The 17,624-nt window shown below is 33.2% G+C and overlaps 1 protein-coding gene across 1 annotated transcript in view; it reads right to left on the minus strand.

Annotated features, from left to right (window-relative positions):
• LOC118181355 (kin of IRRE-like protein 3) overlaps nucleotides 1–17,624 on the minus strand; it is an 832,813-nt gene that overhangs the window by 142,626 nt on the left and 672,563 nt on the right. The window lies entirely within an intron of this gene.

Genomic DNA, 17,624 nt, shown 5'->3' on the forward strand with positions numbered 1-17,624 from the left:
TTAAGTGCAGGCGCGGTATCCGTCAAACAGCTTACTTTGACGAAGATGTTCAGCAAGCAATGACTTTCAGCACTTTGAAGAACTGTACAGTACGCTATAAAACATGTTACGCAGAAGTGTTGCCTGCTCATATAAATTAATTAAAACGTCTTTTTCTTGAAATTGTGAAGAAAAATATTGTTTTCTTATCCCATTTTCAACATACAGTACATACAGTAATTATTTAAAGTGTATGTAGACCCTTTCTTCAGAAAAAATCTAATTATCCGATTTTTTTTATTATCCGAATAGGGTCCGGTCTTAACTGATTAGGATAATTGGAGTTCTACTGTATATGGGATGGTTAAATAACGTCTTTAAATTGCACAATCGAATGCATTTGCTTCCTTGGAAAGGTTGCAGTTAAATACAGATCTTTTAAAAGTATACGTGATTGTTTACCATTAAATTAAAATAAAAGAGCAAAGTAAATTATTCCGTGATAAGAAAGTTTTCTTATTACAACATAACCTGGAGTCTTCCACTTAAAAAGCATTAAAAATCATAGCAAGTTTTAATAGCACACTAAAAATCTTTCGTAATTTAGGCTTTGTGATTTAAATTAATTTGGCGACTTAACGATGCGTAGCACGAAAGCGTTCGTGTCGCAGTATTAGTTAGTTTCAGAGACCCGCTTTCACAATTTCCAGTCTTGTGGGACCGGTCACATATTTCAAGCTGTAACATGTGAATGCGTTATTGAGATGTTCACCTTTCTCAATCTGTGGCGCTAAATGAACTAGAGGTAAATTTAACATCATTGAAAAAATTCTGACGTGTACACCACATGACTTCCTTGTACGGAATATTATACGCAATTCTCTTGAATTTCATTTAAACATATTGAATTAACAGTTAACGAATTTTGAATTAAATCTACTTCGTCGATAGCGCATAAACCACAAGAGAATAAATGCACTCTTTTAAAGTTCACCATATTTATTTACCATAGCGACACTTCAGCGTTATGTTCACTTAACAGCATTAACATTCATTTTATAACTCAGAATACACAAAAAATATATCATCTGAAGAATTACCACAAGTTCTATTCAAATACTGTAATAAATCTAAAACGATGTATAAAGAAATTAAACAATAAAAAGGAAACAGTTTTTCACAGACGATTCAGCGCCGCTTACCTATTGCGCATGCGCTACTAATTAATTCAGTTCTCATACTTGGCGGCAAGCCAAAAATACATAAAAATTCAAAATATTTTCATTAAAATTTGAAAGCTATAGAAAAACAAAAAAACACCAAGTACAGTTAAAAGAAAATTAAAACAAAAATTTTACAAATAAAATTACAATTTCAACTACAAGCTAATAACTTAAATGTTATTTCCAGAATTAATTAAGCAATTAATTAATTAATTCGCAATAATAAAAGAAGACGTTACTTTGTTGTTTCGAAGTATAGTTTCTTTAGATTGGCAACAAATCTACTATTCTCCTGTGCTTCAAATGTAAACAAACATGGCTGCCATAGTAATTAGAAATTAGGCTTAGCCGCACTTAAAAAACTTTTAAATTGTTGATAATTCTAAAAATATTGCATACAGATTTACTAAAGGCATAAAATCATTAATAGGAAGACGAGAACAGCATAATTCAATCATTTTAAAGCAAAAAATGCACAACATATAAGAATAAAGAAACTGAGCTCATTGAGCTGAGGAACAGAGTGGAAATATATATATATTTATATGAAATGTAATTTCTCATACATTATTTGCTTTGTGCAGCCGGGACAACAGGAATGAGACAAATTTTGGAATATAAAGTGGTAGGTTTATTTTAGCATCAATCTCATAAGCGTTTCTTTTCGTACCTTGAGCAAAAGCCCTATTTAACCCTATGTGTGCGTCACAAGGCTCATCCAATCAGCGATATTAATTGAAATCACGAGGTGACGCTATCTTCTCATCAGGAGTGTTCTTAAGGACTTTATGTAATATGACAGATTTATGAGTTTGGCGATTTGGCGGGCGCCAACAGGTTAATATATTTTATACTAAAGAAAGGATTTCACCAAAATTTAGGAACAGGGATGCAATTTAGGTAGAGAATCGCCAACACATTATTAAGCAATATTATTAGAATTTAATTTAATCAATTGATTTAAAAATATCATTATATATATATATATATATATATATATATATATATACTTTCGGTGCGGCCGATTGCAACCAAAATGGGAGGTGCACATTTACATGTTATAGCAGTCCTATGTACAAAATTCCAACGTTCTGAGGTTATTCGTTTTTGAGTTATTCAAGATACGTACGTACAGACGCCACGAAAAAAATCTTTTCAGAGTTCATTTTAAATCAGTTTTATAATTTTTTTGTTACGGGAAAAGAGTCCTTTATTCTGTGCCTTACGTACAGCTGTCACTCAAAAACATCGTTAAATTGCATTCGATAGCGGTCAAAATGGATATTTTCGTTGAAATATGATACCCGAAATTTTTGCGATTACAGTGATTCCTTTTTACTTCGTACAGGAAAGTAAAAATAATAAGTGCATAGCCACAGCAAAAATAACAGTAAAATGTTTCGCATACCGATTTCGTCTTGTAAATTGAAGCAAGAGCTAAAAAAAAGGTAATACTCTAGATTAGAGATAAGTTACGCAAATGCCGCATTTAAGCTTGGAAAGAATTTCCACTAATAAGGATTTCCATTACATCATTAGTAAAAGACTGGGTAAAGCTGTTTTAGAAATAAGATGATTCTTAAAAAGAAATCTTCCCTTAAGCATTCTGTTTAATCATCATTAAGTGGTATATCGTGATTCACGTGAAATATCATTACAAAATAACACACGAAGAGCTATTAAACTGTACAGAGCTCTTTTGATATGTTACACACACTTGTTTGAAATCCTTTTTATTTAATGAAATGAACAATCCTAAAGCTCACTAAAGTCTGTATATATTTAATTAATACGAGTAATTATTGCGCTATATCCTAAATTTACGAAAAAATAACATTTATTGGTGCTTTCTTAATTAAGATTTTATTCAAAAGCACTATTTAAGCGTTGCGTCGATTCTAACTGAAAGGAAGTTTCTAATATGGGCTTGCAATTCAGCTATCTGTAAATATAATTGCTCTGCATCTAAGACGATTGATTTGTGTCCGGAAGAATAACAGTTTATTTTACAACCACTGCTGTTTTAAATGTTCAGATAATAATTCTTGAAGGTTTTCTGTAGGTTTGAACTTGTAACGGTCCATTCATTGGTATGTTATTTTTTTCTGTCACTAGAATGAATACATTTACGAGCATTTTCAGAGTGATAAGCATACTCAGTGTTAGTATTTGCTGCAAATGTGTCTCATCAAAATGAATTCAAAACTTGGTTTGAGACGCGATCAAGCTAGAGAATGCCTATACGAATGCCTGTAAATCACAAAATACAACGTCTTGAACGCAGACGTAAATATATTTGGATCCCTTTAGAAAAAAAGATTAACAGTTTTGAATTTAATTAAAAATTTTACTTCAATTTGCTAGGATTGTTTTATTTGATTACAGCAAAACACTCAAAGGCTATCTATCGAAGTAGAGAGATACTTTCGTAGAGGATTTTCTGAGGGAAACTGACTCTTATACACGGTACACATGGGTAAAATATAAAAGTGCCCATGCAGCTAGGCATTCATCGGATTCGAACACTTGACCGAACTGCCAGTATTCAGAGACTTTATTGTTCGGCCGAAAAACTCATTTCTAGAACACTCAAGAAAAAATTTGTGAAATACCAATGTGCACTGCGAAAAAAAAAAAAAAAAAAAAAAAGGGGGGGGGGTAGTTCTTTATCTTCCTTCCTCCTAGGCCGAATGACGAAATTCAGCTTGCATTTTTCATGTCTCGAAAGCGTGACTTAGGATATGTATTAGATTATATATAGCATTGTTTTAATATAGGTATTTTGACACAAAATCGAACTTTTTCTGAAATGACATGCCAATCTTTTATCCATCTTTCGATTCTACGACCCAAATTCTGCCGAGTTTTATATATATCGCACGATTACCTTTTTAAAGTTTAGATCTCAAAGTTTTAGCTCCTCAGTGTTAATGGAATTTGATATGTATTTATTAATATCTCTTTTTTATTAAATTTACTTGATTTCTTCTTCCAGAATTCGAAATTTAGGTTTAATCCAAATATAATTCACACATAAAAATGTGTATTTTTTAATATTTAAAAAAAAATTTTCGAAAACGATTTGTACTAAAGCCTATAAAATTTTTAACATCTTCTTAAAGTAGATATAATTCTAAGCATATCTACAAAAAATTAGAGTTTTGTATTCAAAATTTCCTAAGATATACGTGAATTTACATTTTGTCGTATTTTGGAATTTAGCTTATTTAATATAAGCGATAATAACAAAAACGTGGTTTACGCACTTTGTCAAAATTATTTGAAAGAATGAATGATGGACCTTTTTTCCTTTGGTGCATCAATGAAAAAAAAGAAAAGTAAGTAGGTTACTATAAACTAAGTGAATTAATCTAGGCGCAAACTGAAAAATGCGCCAAGATAATTTTTTTAATTTCTCCATAATATTCTCACCAAAAATTACAAAATTTAATATTTAGGCATAATTTGAGTCGTAAAATCGAAATATGGAAAAACAATTATATGTTATTTCAGAAAAAGTCAAAATAAATATGTTAGAATAATGCTATATATCAATCTAATATATATCCTAAGTCGAACTTTCGAGATATCAAAAACGCAATTTGAATTTCGTCAATCGTCCCAGTAGAATTTAAGATACAGAACTGTCCCCCCTTTTCCCCCGCAGAGTACCATATGAGGTATGTACTCAGCAATTAAATAATGTTTCTTAGAAATTTATGACTGATAAGCGCTAAAATTTCAAATAATTCTCATAAGATGAAATCATTCTCCGTAACCGTACAATATATATATATATATATATATATTTTTTTTTAGATTTAGCCCGTTAAGTATTTATCAAATGCAATTTTCGACCTCAAAGGTTGGCAAAGGTAACAATTGTACATTCACACTCAAAAATTTGAAAGACCGAAGAGAAATATTATAGTTCATAGAAATGTTTAGATGATAGCCCAGCACGCAGTATTTCATTATCCATATTAATTATTATTTTATAACAAAACATGCAATACCTATAAATCATGAATCGGCAGAAAGTCTCATACTTCTAGATCATAGGATTTCTAAAATGATTCCTTTTAACCCTAATAATAGGGGCACGGTGGTGAATTTTTAATCACCAAAGTATCCTTTCGCTCTTAGGCTCCATGTGCTTCTTGGTTACAACGATACAATAAATAAATAACACAAAATTTGCATTTTAAAAGTATAACATAATTTTGAATTGAGAAGAAGTTAAGATTTATAATATAACTTTGTAAGGTATACCCTAATTTTATAATAGTTATTTTAAGTTTATACCACTTTCCTATCTCTTCTAGCTTCAGCTTGCCATTCCTTACCAGAATGAGTTTTTCGCGCGTTTATCGCGTTAAATGCAAATGAGAAGTAGGAAGTGTTGAGGTCAAGGTTCCACTGACTTCGAGAGAGAGAGAGTTAGGATTTCTGAATAGCGCGCGTTTGCCTTATAGCTATGCCTCACTAACGTTAGGTTCGCCGGCAACAACGGCGAAACTGATGATTATATCCATATTCGTTTCAAAAGCGATATTCGTAGTTTAAACACGAGAGATCCGGGGATCTTGGTTGCCAAGCTATGCGAATGCCTCGACCAGTCGCGGCGGTGGAAATTTCGTCGTTCGTATAACCAGCCATCGACTCGGCAATCCAAGATAGAAAATATCATTGGATGCGAGGGCCGACCCTTTCAATACTATATACAATGTCCCCTTTTGCGTTCGAATATTGATGAATATTGCTTATATAGCTGCGTTTTAGCACTCCTTAAAGTTTTGCACACTTGTTCACAGATTCACTCACACAGATTCCCCCTATGTAATGGATCTGCGAATAGGTGCGCAAGCAAAACCAACACTCATCAATGCGTCTCTTGAAGTGAAAGTTTAAAAATACAAAAATAACCATAAAAAATTAAGGAACAAAATGTAGTACACTGTTAATATACAAAATGTTAATATACAAAATCTAAAGACGTGGTCATCTAAACTTCTCAACGCTGTGCCAACTCCTTATTGTAAGTGATAATAAATACATTTAACAATGGTATCAACAACGCTCACACTGCCACCACGTTATTACAATCTGACCGCAATGTAGCTTCACATTGGTGCGTTTGCCCATAGTGTCAATGCTCATTATATCATATGCATTTGGAAGAGTATTGTGATGTGCATGCACCATCCTACCTACGGGGAATTCTGTGCGATACGGAGGGACATGAAATAAGGGGAACTAGGCCATACAGAACTAGCCATACTTTTTATAATATTTAAGGCTACAATTCATTTAGAGGTTGAAAATTGGAATGTACAAGAACGTATATTCGCACATTATTGAAATGTAGAGAATGACGTTTGGTCTTGTGCTAAATACGCCTGTATAATCATCCATACCGCTCATGAAAGACAATTCGTATTAACAGCAGAGTCACAACAAAAATTTCTGTACTTTTTTATGCATCTACAAATTACAATATACAATAGAAAAACGAAAATACGTTTCGAAGCATTTTCCACGAGAAATCACCCTTTATGATTATTTGTATGACGGATTATGCTCTCCATATTCCTGTGTCTAAGTATAGGTGCATGTGCATGCATACATACAAAGCTATGAGTAATATAGAGTTATTCATTATTCTTTCTGTGTATAATTTCTAACAAATCATTACTATTAGCCCAAAAGGGCAATTTGCCTAGGAATATAAATTTCGTTTTGGCATTTTACGTCGTCCACTATAAAATGACGTTTCATTTTTCAAGTTACCATCACCAAATATTAGAGCCTGCATCATATTTTAAAAAATTAAATAATGAAGAACCTGCATGAATATATGCAAGTATGCGCCGCGCATAGTGAATAAACATCGGCAGGTACCGATGTTTATTCGCAATGTGAGAAATGTTAAATAATGTAGTCCTGAACTTGAATATGTGCATCTGGAAGCCAAAATTTGGAATTTGTTTTATTATCTATTTCATATTTTGTAAAACTTTAAGGAATTTTTGATTAACAAACTCAACGATTTCAAAGCGAGCAATGGCAACACTGTAGGAAAAAAAAACATTTTAGTTTCGGTGAGAGAGACTGTGTATTCGAAATTCTAAACATATGCTTTTTTTATATTTTGTGATATTGCCTTTGATTTGAATTTTATATTTTAAGTGCGAAGAACATGATATTTAATAAATAAATGTAACACAGAAACCGTTAAAATAGGCTTGTTTGGGCGTAATATAAAATCTAACTTTCATATTTTTTTCCTAAATTATTATTATTGTTAGCTAGTTTTAAGTAGCCTTTCATGTCCTGGCTTGCTCTGTCAGCAGGAGAAAATTAGTTTTAGAATAAAATAAAACCAAATTACCTATTTTTAGGTACCGGTAGGGTGACAAAAGAATACTTCAGTAGAAGAATCGAGGTTAGATCGTATAAGATTAGAAATTGATAAATAACTATGTAGAATTATTAACTCATATCTTGTATATCACCATGGTCAAAATATGATTAATAATACCGCGTCTTCATAGCCTTGCTCGAGGAAGTGTCCCAAACCTTTCACTCGATGAGTGTGAGATTTATTAGACTTGCCACTTGATTTGCTAACTTAGATGAGAAAGTTGTCTAAATTAGAGACTCAGTTTGTTAGTTAAGTCTATTAATATCATGATGCTACTTCTTATTGGTGTAATTTATTATTTCTTTGACTATTAGCAAGGGATTTACATTTATGCCATGTTTAACATACAAACAGTTTTCTTTTTAACTTTTACTATTTAACTAATTTTTGGTTTTAAAATCTTGTAACTGTTGCAGCGAAAGTGCTACATCTGTCAATGCATTTTCTCTTTTCCTTTCTTTCTGTATATTTATAATTTATTTACTAAAGTAATATTGATTATATTATCTCCTAAGATAAAGTTAGTAGAACGTATCTGAATGAAGTAACGTAGAAGTATGAAATTTAATCCCTAAAATAATATTTTTAAAGGAACTTGAATTTAAATCATGAAAAATAGAAATGGAAACTTTTAATATGAAAATTAATAAACCAAGTAATTATCGTCATTGATCGGAAATTTGTTAGTACGCTCCCCTACTCCGCCAAGTTTGTCCCACGATCTATGAAACACTTTGTATATTTTTTTAAATAAAAGCAATACTTACAAAAACTAATAATGAAAATATGCATTAATCATTTTTGACAAACTTCAAAATGATTTCTCATGAATTACTTGCCGATGTTGGCCGCCAAGACTGAAAGTCACTTTGCCAGAAAATTCTAAATTGACTTCTTGTCTTAAATCTCGTATGTCTCATTTTTGAGATGATATATACTCACATAAATATGAACTTCCTAACACACTTTATTCAACTGTACCAGAGAAGATTATGGAATGCATCCTTCGATATATAGTCTTATAAGGATTTATATTATTTTCACTAATAGTTATTTTAATTTGTTAGCTATTTTTATAACTTCTTGTTTCCCTTGCGTTTCCTGGCCAGAATGTAAACCAGTTAGGGTGAATGAAAGCGCATTTAAACTGAAATAGCGAAAAGGTTAGTCAGAGCTTGTGTTCACTATTGAGTGCGCACGCTGTTATTTCTACCAGCTGTTTGAATTCTGAATCTCGGATTCGCATTCTTGTCGACGAAGCTTAATATCACGCCGGTGTAGGTTTCTGAGTCACTATGCTAGGCTAAGTTAATTTGTGTAGTATTACAAAGGCTACACTCAGGCGCATTTCGCAGCCGGAGCTATTGGAGCACTACTCATGAGTTTCCTTCCATGTAGCCTATTACTCACGGTGTATCTGAATGGCCCAGCTCTTATAGCTGCAATGATCTCCTTTGACTACACGCGTTTTCTCTTTCTTTTAGTAATCATTCACAAATAACGGCTCTAAAGAGCCTGTTGTGGCACATTTTGGGCCTTGACCACGTTTTTGGTCTTGTCGGTATATGTCACCAGATTCTTGATATGAACATTTAGCTACTTTTAAGTCTTTACATGTCTGTGTCAATAGCTGTCTTATTTCTTCTACTCAGTCAAATGCCGTCTCAATGATATGTTTAATTTCCACACGTGAAACTTTTATGCAACCAATTGTGTAATCCTTGAAATTAAAAATTTCATAAAGCTCCTTGCCCGTTGTTTCAAATGTGCAATTGCGTTTCGTGGGCAAAAGAATGAGCTCAATAATTTGCAAATTTTTGTATATTACGTATTCTGTGCATCACGACTTTTGTGTATCTGTGTATCACTGTGTATTTCTATTTTTCATGGACTTACGTATTTACTACGTAATAACGATGATCTTGCGGCAGCAGGCAACTGCATTTTCTTGGTCTTCGCTTAATATAACTGACACAGAGTACCTTTTTATAGTTTCTCCTTGAACTGTTCTCGCCAACTTACTTCTAGACTGAATCGTAACAGAAAGTATTCCTTCTATTATCAGTGATTTTCATCCACTAAATAGGTCTCCGGCTAATAAGCATAAATTCTCTAAATGTAAAACAATAATAATCTGTGGAGGTACGACGAAACTGATTGCTCCTACAGACTACTGATTAACGATTGATGGACTAAGTTCCGATGAAATTCTCATTTATTTATCTAAAAATAGCAAACCATCAACAGATTTCGAATTGTATGGAAGAAACTGGACAAGCAGTCAAAAGAGCTACTTCCGACTCAGTTTACCTAACTGTAAGCTTTATATATACTAATTAGTATATATAAAGTATATACTTTTGTAGCTTTATATATACTAATTAGTACTTTAAGATGGCAATTTTTATGTGCAGTTAGATCGGAGAATTTTTTCAAATTTCATTATCGCGATACGAATTAGTGGCCCGAGATAATCACTAGATTCCTTTAAATCGCATACGCTGTCTAACGGCTTGAAGACCTCTGTCTAGAGTAAGACATGTTTCGTGCTATATTTGCAGCCGCTTTATTAATTTCAGTTGCTTTTATTTTATTTTTATTTTGAGCGCAAACGGGTGGTAGCCCTGAAGGTGTATTAGTCTCAGAACTGCATTTTATGGCGTTTCACTATAAACGTTGAATTAATTTCTAAATTGTTGCCACCAAATATTATATTTAAATAATTAAATAATGAAGAATCTGCAGGAATATATGTATGTTTCTCGCATTGTGATTAAACAACGCATTGTGATTAACTAGAGCTATCAAATTTTAAATAACATAATTCTCCACTCGAACATGAAACCTGGAAGCTCGAAATTGTTTATTATCTGTTTCATATTTTGTAAAACTTTACGAAATTTTGATTAAGAAACTTAACGGTTTCAAAGCGAGCAATGGCAACACTGCCCGAAAAAAAGAACATTTTTATCTCCAGCGTGCGAGACTGTTTATCAGAAATTCTAAAGGTATGTTGTTTTTAAATACTTTGTGATATTGCTGTTGAATTGAGTTTCATGTGGTTTAAGTGCGAAGAACATGATATTTAAGAAATAAAAGTAACACTAAAAACCTTAAAGAACGTCCCTTTGGAAATAATATAAAATCTGTAATCTTTCAGGCTTTTTTTTACATTTTCCTTTTTCCTTTTTTTATTTTGTTTGATTTTATTTTTATATTACATATTTATTTTATTTATAAAAAGCATATCAGTAGGTATTGTATATAAATGTAAGAAATTTCGATTTCAGTTTATGAATATTTACGTTAATGATAATTTATTATTTATTAGGGCAACATAAAAATTAGATTTGATAAAACTATTAGTTTTATTTCTGCACCTTTTTTAAAGAAATATTGTAATCGGAAGCATATGTTTAATATGCGGCTGAAGATCGATAGATATTTAGTAACACAAATTCTGTTACACTTTTTTTTCATGAACGTTGCATTCTGATTTAGTGATTCACGGATGCTGATTATTTTCCTGTTTTAATAAAACACATTTTAGGAAATATATAATTTCATTTTTATTCTGATAACTGCAAACGTTGATTAAAATAAGTATTGCTGAGTATATAGGAAAACAAGTGATTTGTTTCCCTCTACATAACTACTTATTTCTATTAAAATCCAATTTTGGTAATCTTATGAATACCTCGATGAGTAAAGCGATTAGATTCTGAAATTTATTATGATATTTACAAAACGTATCGTTCCGAAAAAAAAAAAAAAAAAAAAAAAAAAAAAAAAACTGCTGTAATTTAGCTCAACGCTAAGTAAATAATTACACTGTAGTCTACGTTATTCATTACCTCTATCCTAAATTTGCTTAGAAGCAACGAAAATTTATCTCCATATAATTAGCTTAATGCAATAAGTAATTGAAGCCCAATCATTGAATTAATATGATTAAATATGAGTTTCGTGCATTACAATTAAATATACGAAACTTTATAAGATCTAAATTAATGCATAAAAGGCATTTTAAAAGGCATACATAGCATTTTAAAGGATTTCTATTTTGGTTGTTAAATTCTTAAATAAATACTATTCATGCTATTCAGTGTCCGAAGTTATTTACGTTGATAAAATTCAGCAAGGAGGTAAACAGTGGAATTAAATATTTTAGCAGTTCATTCTAAACGGTATAATCACGGCAAAGTTAAATGCACTTAATTTATTTTATAATGCATAGCAGGATGCCCTAAATTCATAGCTCACTTTGCTTAGTGGGAAGATTTTAAATTTAAATACCTCTTAATAAATTAGGAAAATTTAAATACCTCTTAATAAATTAGGAAAATTTAAATACCTCTTAATAAATTAGGAACAACGTGAAATGAATATGGTAATATTTATTACTGGTACCCGAAAGTAATATCCTGTATTTAAACAACACTTATATGAAACCTTCAGAGCTCTATGTATAGGATCATTCAAGTGGATACTGACAAAGAACGAACACAAGCTGAATTTTGTGAACGAGGTTTTGGAGGCATTAGGTTTTTTTGGGGGAGGGGGGAAGCAGGAGAGATGAAAAATGAGCAACGCCTTCGCCGGGAATCGAACCATGGAGTTCTGGAATACGCGCCCACCGTGCAGACACCACATCACGAAGGCATGCTAGGAAGGCGGGAGAAATACCTTATAAGGTTTTATTTCCAAAGGACATGAATTTAAGAAAGAACTGAGTGAGCTTATTCGTGTAAGAAATCGATATATTCATAGACCATCTTTACGGATGAAATTTTTAACGTAAAGAAAAGAAATAAAATCATTTTATCTGATAATGCGGCACATGGTTGTTCAAACAAGGTTCCTTTGGGTAACCCGAGAGTGACGGTCTATTTCTCTTCCAGTTGAAAAGAAGTACCACCTGAAATTGTATCACAAATGACTCGAAATATCGTAAACAGGTGTGTCCAGTTCAAGAAAGCTTCTATGCATTCCTCGGACTAGCTAGAGAGGTGGTAAAAAATGAACATAAGCCCTTCTCCTAGACTTCTGGGCTGATTTTGGGCTGAGTAGATTTGTTATGTTGAGAAATTATCTGATAGCGTTATAAAAAATTAGGTGAATGATTTTATGATTTATGGAAAATCTTAATTTTTATTTGATTATGAATTACTTATTTTAAGGCTTTAATTTTGGGGAAAAACAGATGCTTCTGGGAATATTATTTAGTTTAAAAGATTATTATTTATTTTCCTCTATTTGCAAATCTTGTACAAACTTTTATTCATTGTGAAAGAAGCAGGAAAGGGAGGCAATTTTTGCCAAGTCATGATTTCGCGCGCCTTGTCCTTTAGAATGTTCGAGAAAGAATTTTCATTGTTAGTTGACCTTAAGAGAGGAAAGTACGTGACGGAAAGGTCAAAGGTTGCTACTTGTCTTTCAATGTAAGTCATTCAGGTTTTTGGCGATTGAGGGTCCGGTTGTTGGCTAAGTGAAGAAGGGCGCGCATGCGCGATCACCCTTATTTCCGCATTCAGGAGTTGAAAACGAAGATTTTGCCATAATTAAGGGGGCGATAAGTGAAGCCATAGTGGGAGCCCGTTTTGTGAAGGAGATGAAGGAAATTCGAGTTGGATACACACTTACTCTGGACTGACTCACTCTTGGACTCGCTGACTTTCGGGTTTGCTGGACTTGTGGACGTTGCTCTTGAAAACTGGCTTGAAGGAAATTCGAGTTGGATTCTCTCTCTTACTGACTGGCGGGTGGAACTTACTTGGGACGTTACTCGTGAAGCTTGCTCTTGGGATGAGTAAGAACAGGCGAGCCGTAATTGCACCTGAGGCTGAAAACCCTCTTCCTTGCGGCGTGCTGGTAAAGAGGCGAAATTTGAACGAGTTACCTGCGTGTTGACATAGGACTTTCAGGACCAAGCGGACAACCGTCCTGGGCAGCAGTGCTCCTGTTTCTGTTCTACAGTGAAAAAAATAAAGTACCAGTGTCAAGATGAGTCCGGCCGACATCAACGCTTGATAAGATACTAGTCTTCCACTTCAAGATGTCCCCTCAAGATAAGTTTTATTTCTTTGGTGTGTTTGAACTTTAGGCAAGCTTTTCAAAAACGTCCTTAGCAGTAAAAAAAACGTCGAATCTAAAATTTAACTCTCAGGCCTTAAATTGTTTCCCTTTCCTTTCATTTAAATTACCAGACAAACCTTAAGTTTTTTTATGAATTTAAATGAAAAGACTCTCAGATGAGGTTAAGATTTTTCTTATTGTGATGTAATTGAATAAACTGATATTTAATCTGGAACCTCTTACAGTATGTTTTCTTTATAGATTTAATATGAACTTTTCCTTTATTTCTTGTATATGTTTTTCTTATGTTTTCGATCCTCTCACGGCGCGGTCCCGGGATGCATTTTTCTCACAACGCAAAAATGCTGTACACGGTTCACTATACGATCACTACCTTTCACGGCAATTAGTTTCACATTTAACATTTAACATAATATGAATTTAAGATATGACATTGGTCAAGATGTCTTTACCAGATAAGTAATTTTTTTTTGGATTGAATTCTCACGGCAACTTCTATATAACAGATTAAGCCAATGTGTCATATTACACCATGCTGTGCATTATGTTTGATGAAAACTGAGATGATTCATTAGGTAATGTTACTCTGCTATCGTAGGGCTCAAATTTCTCTAATAAAAGATTGAGGACTTTATCTGCCTGCCAGGGTTCTTGATACACTTCATCCAGTTAATGGGCAAAGGGTAAAAAAAGAAAGAGATAAATGGTAACGTAACTCGAGCACCAACCAGCCGCTTTTGAGGTTACTGAAACTCCCAAACCATGATCCTCTTATGATAAGAAAACTCGAATAAACAAATAATCCTTAATTATGTTGTAAGCTGAAAATGGTATTCAGAATTAATCGCTAAATTTAATAAACACTCTTCAATACATAATCTGATTGAGTTAAAAGATAGGAAACTGTAAAATTAATGGAAATTATTCTCGATGACAATAAAGAACACTTTGATAAGGATAGGCAAACTTTTCCCTTAATGTTGAATTTAGAGGTAATTATGTTTCATTTAGTTAATTATTCATACAAATAGCTTGCAGCTTATCTCCTGCGCTCGATATTTAGATTCAAATATTCCATTTTTAATTACTCTAGGGAGAAATTTGATTAACATGGATATATATTAGAAGAGTGTATCCCACATAACGTTATATGTAGTGAAATGAAGCTGTTTAAGCTTTACAGATTTTAATCAAATTATTCTCCTGCTATCTCCCTCGGCTACAATATTTTATTCAGCATGTGTTTCTACATAATTTGAATCTCTCATATTGATTTTAGCTGCTTTACAGGCCTTATTCAGTTTTGTTTTTATGCTGGCGTTAATAATAGAATACAGTCAGATGTCTTTCTGGCACTTTACCGGATAAAAACCTGCCACAGATTTGCTGTTTTTCGAGTGAATTTTATTTACATTTAGTGACTTTCAGCAAGTTTAGAATTTTAAATTGTCACCAGTTTTCATACAAAAACACAAAATGCATAAATTGAAATTGAAGGTTTTATATAGTAGATTTAGTAGAAACCAGTAAGGATGCCAAGTCGATGCCTACGAATGATAATTTTGAAGACCAATAAATGATATGTTAAAGAGCATATTTATTTAATTACTTGTAATAATATAAGGGAAAATTAGCTATTTGAAGGGTTTTTTGCAAGATGGTTGATTTAAAATTTATATTTCATGTATTTTTACTAAAAGATAAAGTATGATCAAATCTGTGAATCTCTTAAACTTAGTTTATATTGTTAAGTGCTTAGTTTAAACTTTACGGCCTATGATTTATATTTATCGTAAGATTTTCGCTTTTATATAAAGCGAATAATCAATCCAAATATCGCTATGTTTCAAAAAGCCAAAACTGAAAGAACACATCCCTAAATAAACAAATTTTAAAAATTAGACTTTAAATCAATATCAGTTTAGAATACTATGTTTCAATATTCACTTTGTCATATCTTCAAATTTCTAATTGTGACAATCACTCTGACTAAATGAAGATATATTTTTTTAGACTGACATTAAATTTTGAATTCTGAAAGAAGGTTTTTTTTTGGCTTGTTTAATTGTGGCAAAGCACTCGAGGGGAGAGTTGCCTTCGTGGAGAACTTTCTAACGGAAGCTGGCTCGTATACACGTTAACATGGGAAAAACCACGAAAACATCCATGCAGCCAATTTAGCAATGAATCGGTAGGAGAAGTTCAGCGCGCAATAATACCTTTCACTGAATAAGAATTACGTGAGCAAAGTTGAGAAAGGTTAGGATAGGAGAAAGTGTGAAATTTCTTGTGCAAAGACTGTTACACTCTGCAAAATTTAAACACTACTGTGGCGACTTGGGGTGTAGGAACAACGTCAGGCATGCATTCGGCGCTGAACTTCAGAGGTTGGTGTGAGCCGACTATATGACCCCATTAACATTTGAGGGTTTCTGATGATAATGGTGGACGTGGTGCTATACTGATTAACCATTATGGTTAAGGGAACGTCCCCCGCCCATGTTCCCCGTTCCTTGTCCTTGTGAAGCTAACACTTTGAGACCTAATTTTTTAAAAAATTACTTGAGTCACGTTTCCGAAACTTGAAATTTTGGCATCATTTGAGGCGTATGATCGCAATGTGGAAAACAATCGGTGTCTTATTTCAGAAAAAGTGTGATTTTATGTCAAAATAACTATGTTAGAATAATTCTATATACATAAATCTGATATATACAGGGTGCGGCAACGTTCATAGCGTAATTTGACTTGCATAGTACAGTAACGTACGCAGCGTCTATCTCGGCAACATTTCAACTTGGTAAAGTTCCAGATGGAACATGGTAAAGTTCCAGATGGACGGACTAATACGACAGAGATTTCCAGGTGGAGTAATTTCCCGTTTTGGTGACATTTCCTGGCCGCTTCTCTCACCTGATCTTTCATGTGCAGACTTTTTCCTTTGGGGTCGCCTAAAGCAAGAAGTTTTCCTAACACGTTGTGCCACTATTCCTGAGTTGAAGGATCGCATCAGAACCGCCGTCGGCAATGTCCCAGGGAATACGTTACGCCGAGTAAGCTTCCAACGCCGCCTAGATGAATGTGTTGTGCAGAGGGGGCATCATATTCAAAAAGTAATCCAAGCAAAGGACAATGACTTACACATTAGTAAACTGCATACTTTTAACTATTAATTGACATTTGAGGTAATAAATAAATTATATTTACTGCCTTATGGTGTGTTTTTACTATCCTACTATGAACGCTGCCGCACCTTGTATTATAAGTAGTGCTTTCGGGACAGGAAGACATAAAATAAATTTTGTCAATCGTCCCAGCACAACGAAATATATGTAAAGACATTAGAATTATTTGAGAGACCTCACATACTCCCCCTTTTAAAGGGCGACTGGGATATTTAAGGGACCCAATCGCCAAATCCTGGGTGAGGAGAATCATCATCCAACACCCTTTTAGTTCGGGCGCCACTGTTTAGACATATTTTAGAAGCAGGCAAGATGAAAAATTAGCAAACCGCCTTCGCCGGGAATCGAACCACGGACCTCTGAAATACCGGCCCAGCGTGCCGAACCACTACACCACGATGGCACGCTAGGAAGCTGGGAGAAATACCTTATAGACACATAGCTCTCCAATTTGTTTTTGACAGAATGTACATTTTATTAAATTTGTAACAAACTTAAATCCTTACGTAAAATTCTAAGCCAATAATAAATATGATTTTCGTTGCCGATAATTTTTTAAAAATGTTTTCAAGATAGCCCTGATTAAAATGTTTTTAGAACTTATAAAAGTATTGTTTAAGTTCGGTGCATATAGGCGCAGATTCTGATCGCTGTTTATAAGTACGTTTTGCATCACAGAAGCCGAGATGCAGAAGCAATGTTAATAATTTCTATAGC

The sequence above is a fragment of the Stegodyphus dumicola genome, chromosome 3, assembly GCF_044657685.1.
Source record: "Stegodyphus dumicola isolate Sdum_Otavi_A_Nest chromosome 3, ASM4465768v1".
NCBI lineage: Eukaryota > Metazoa > Arthropoda > Arachnida > Araneae > Eresidae > Stegodyphus > Stegodyphus dumicola.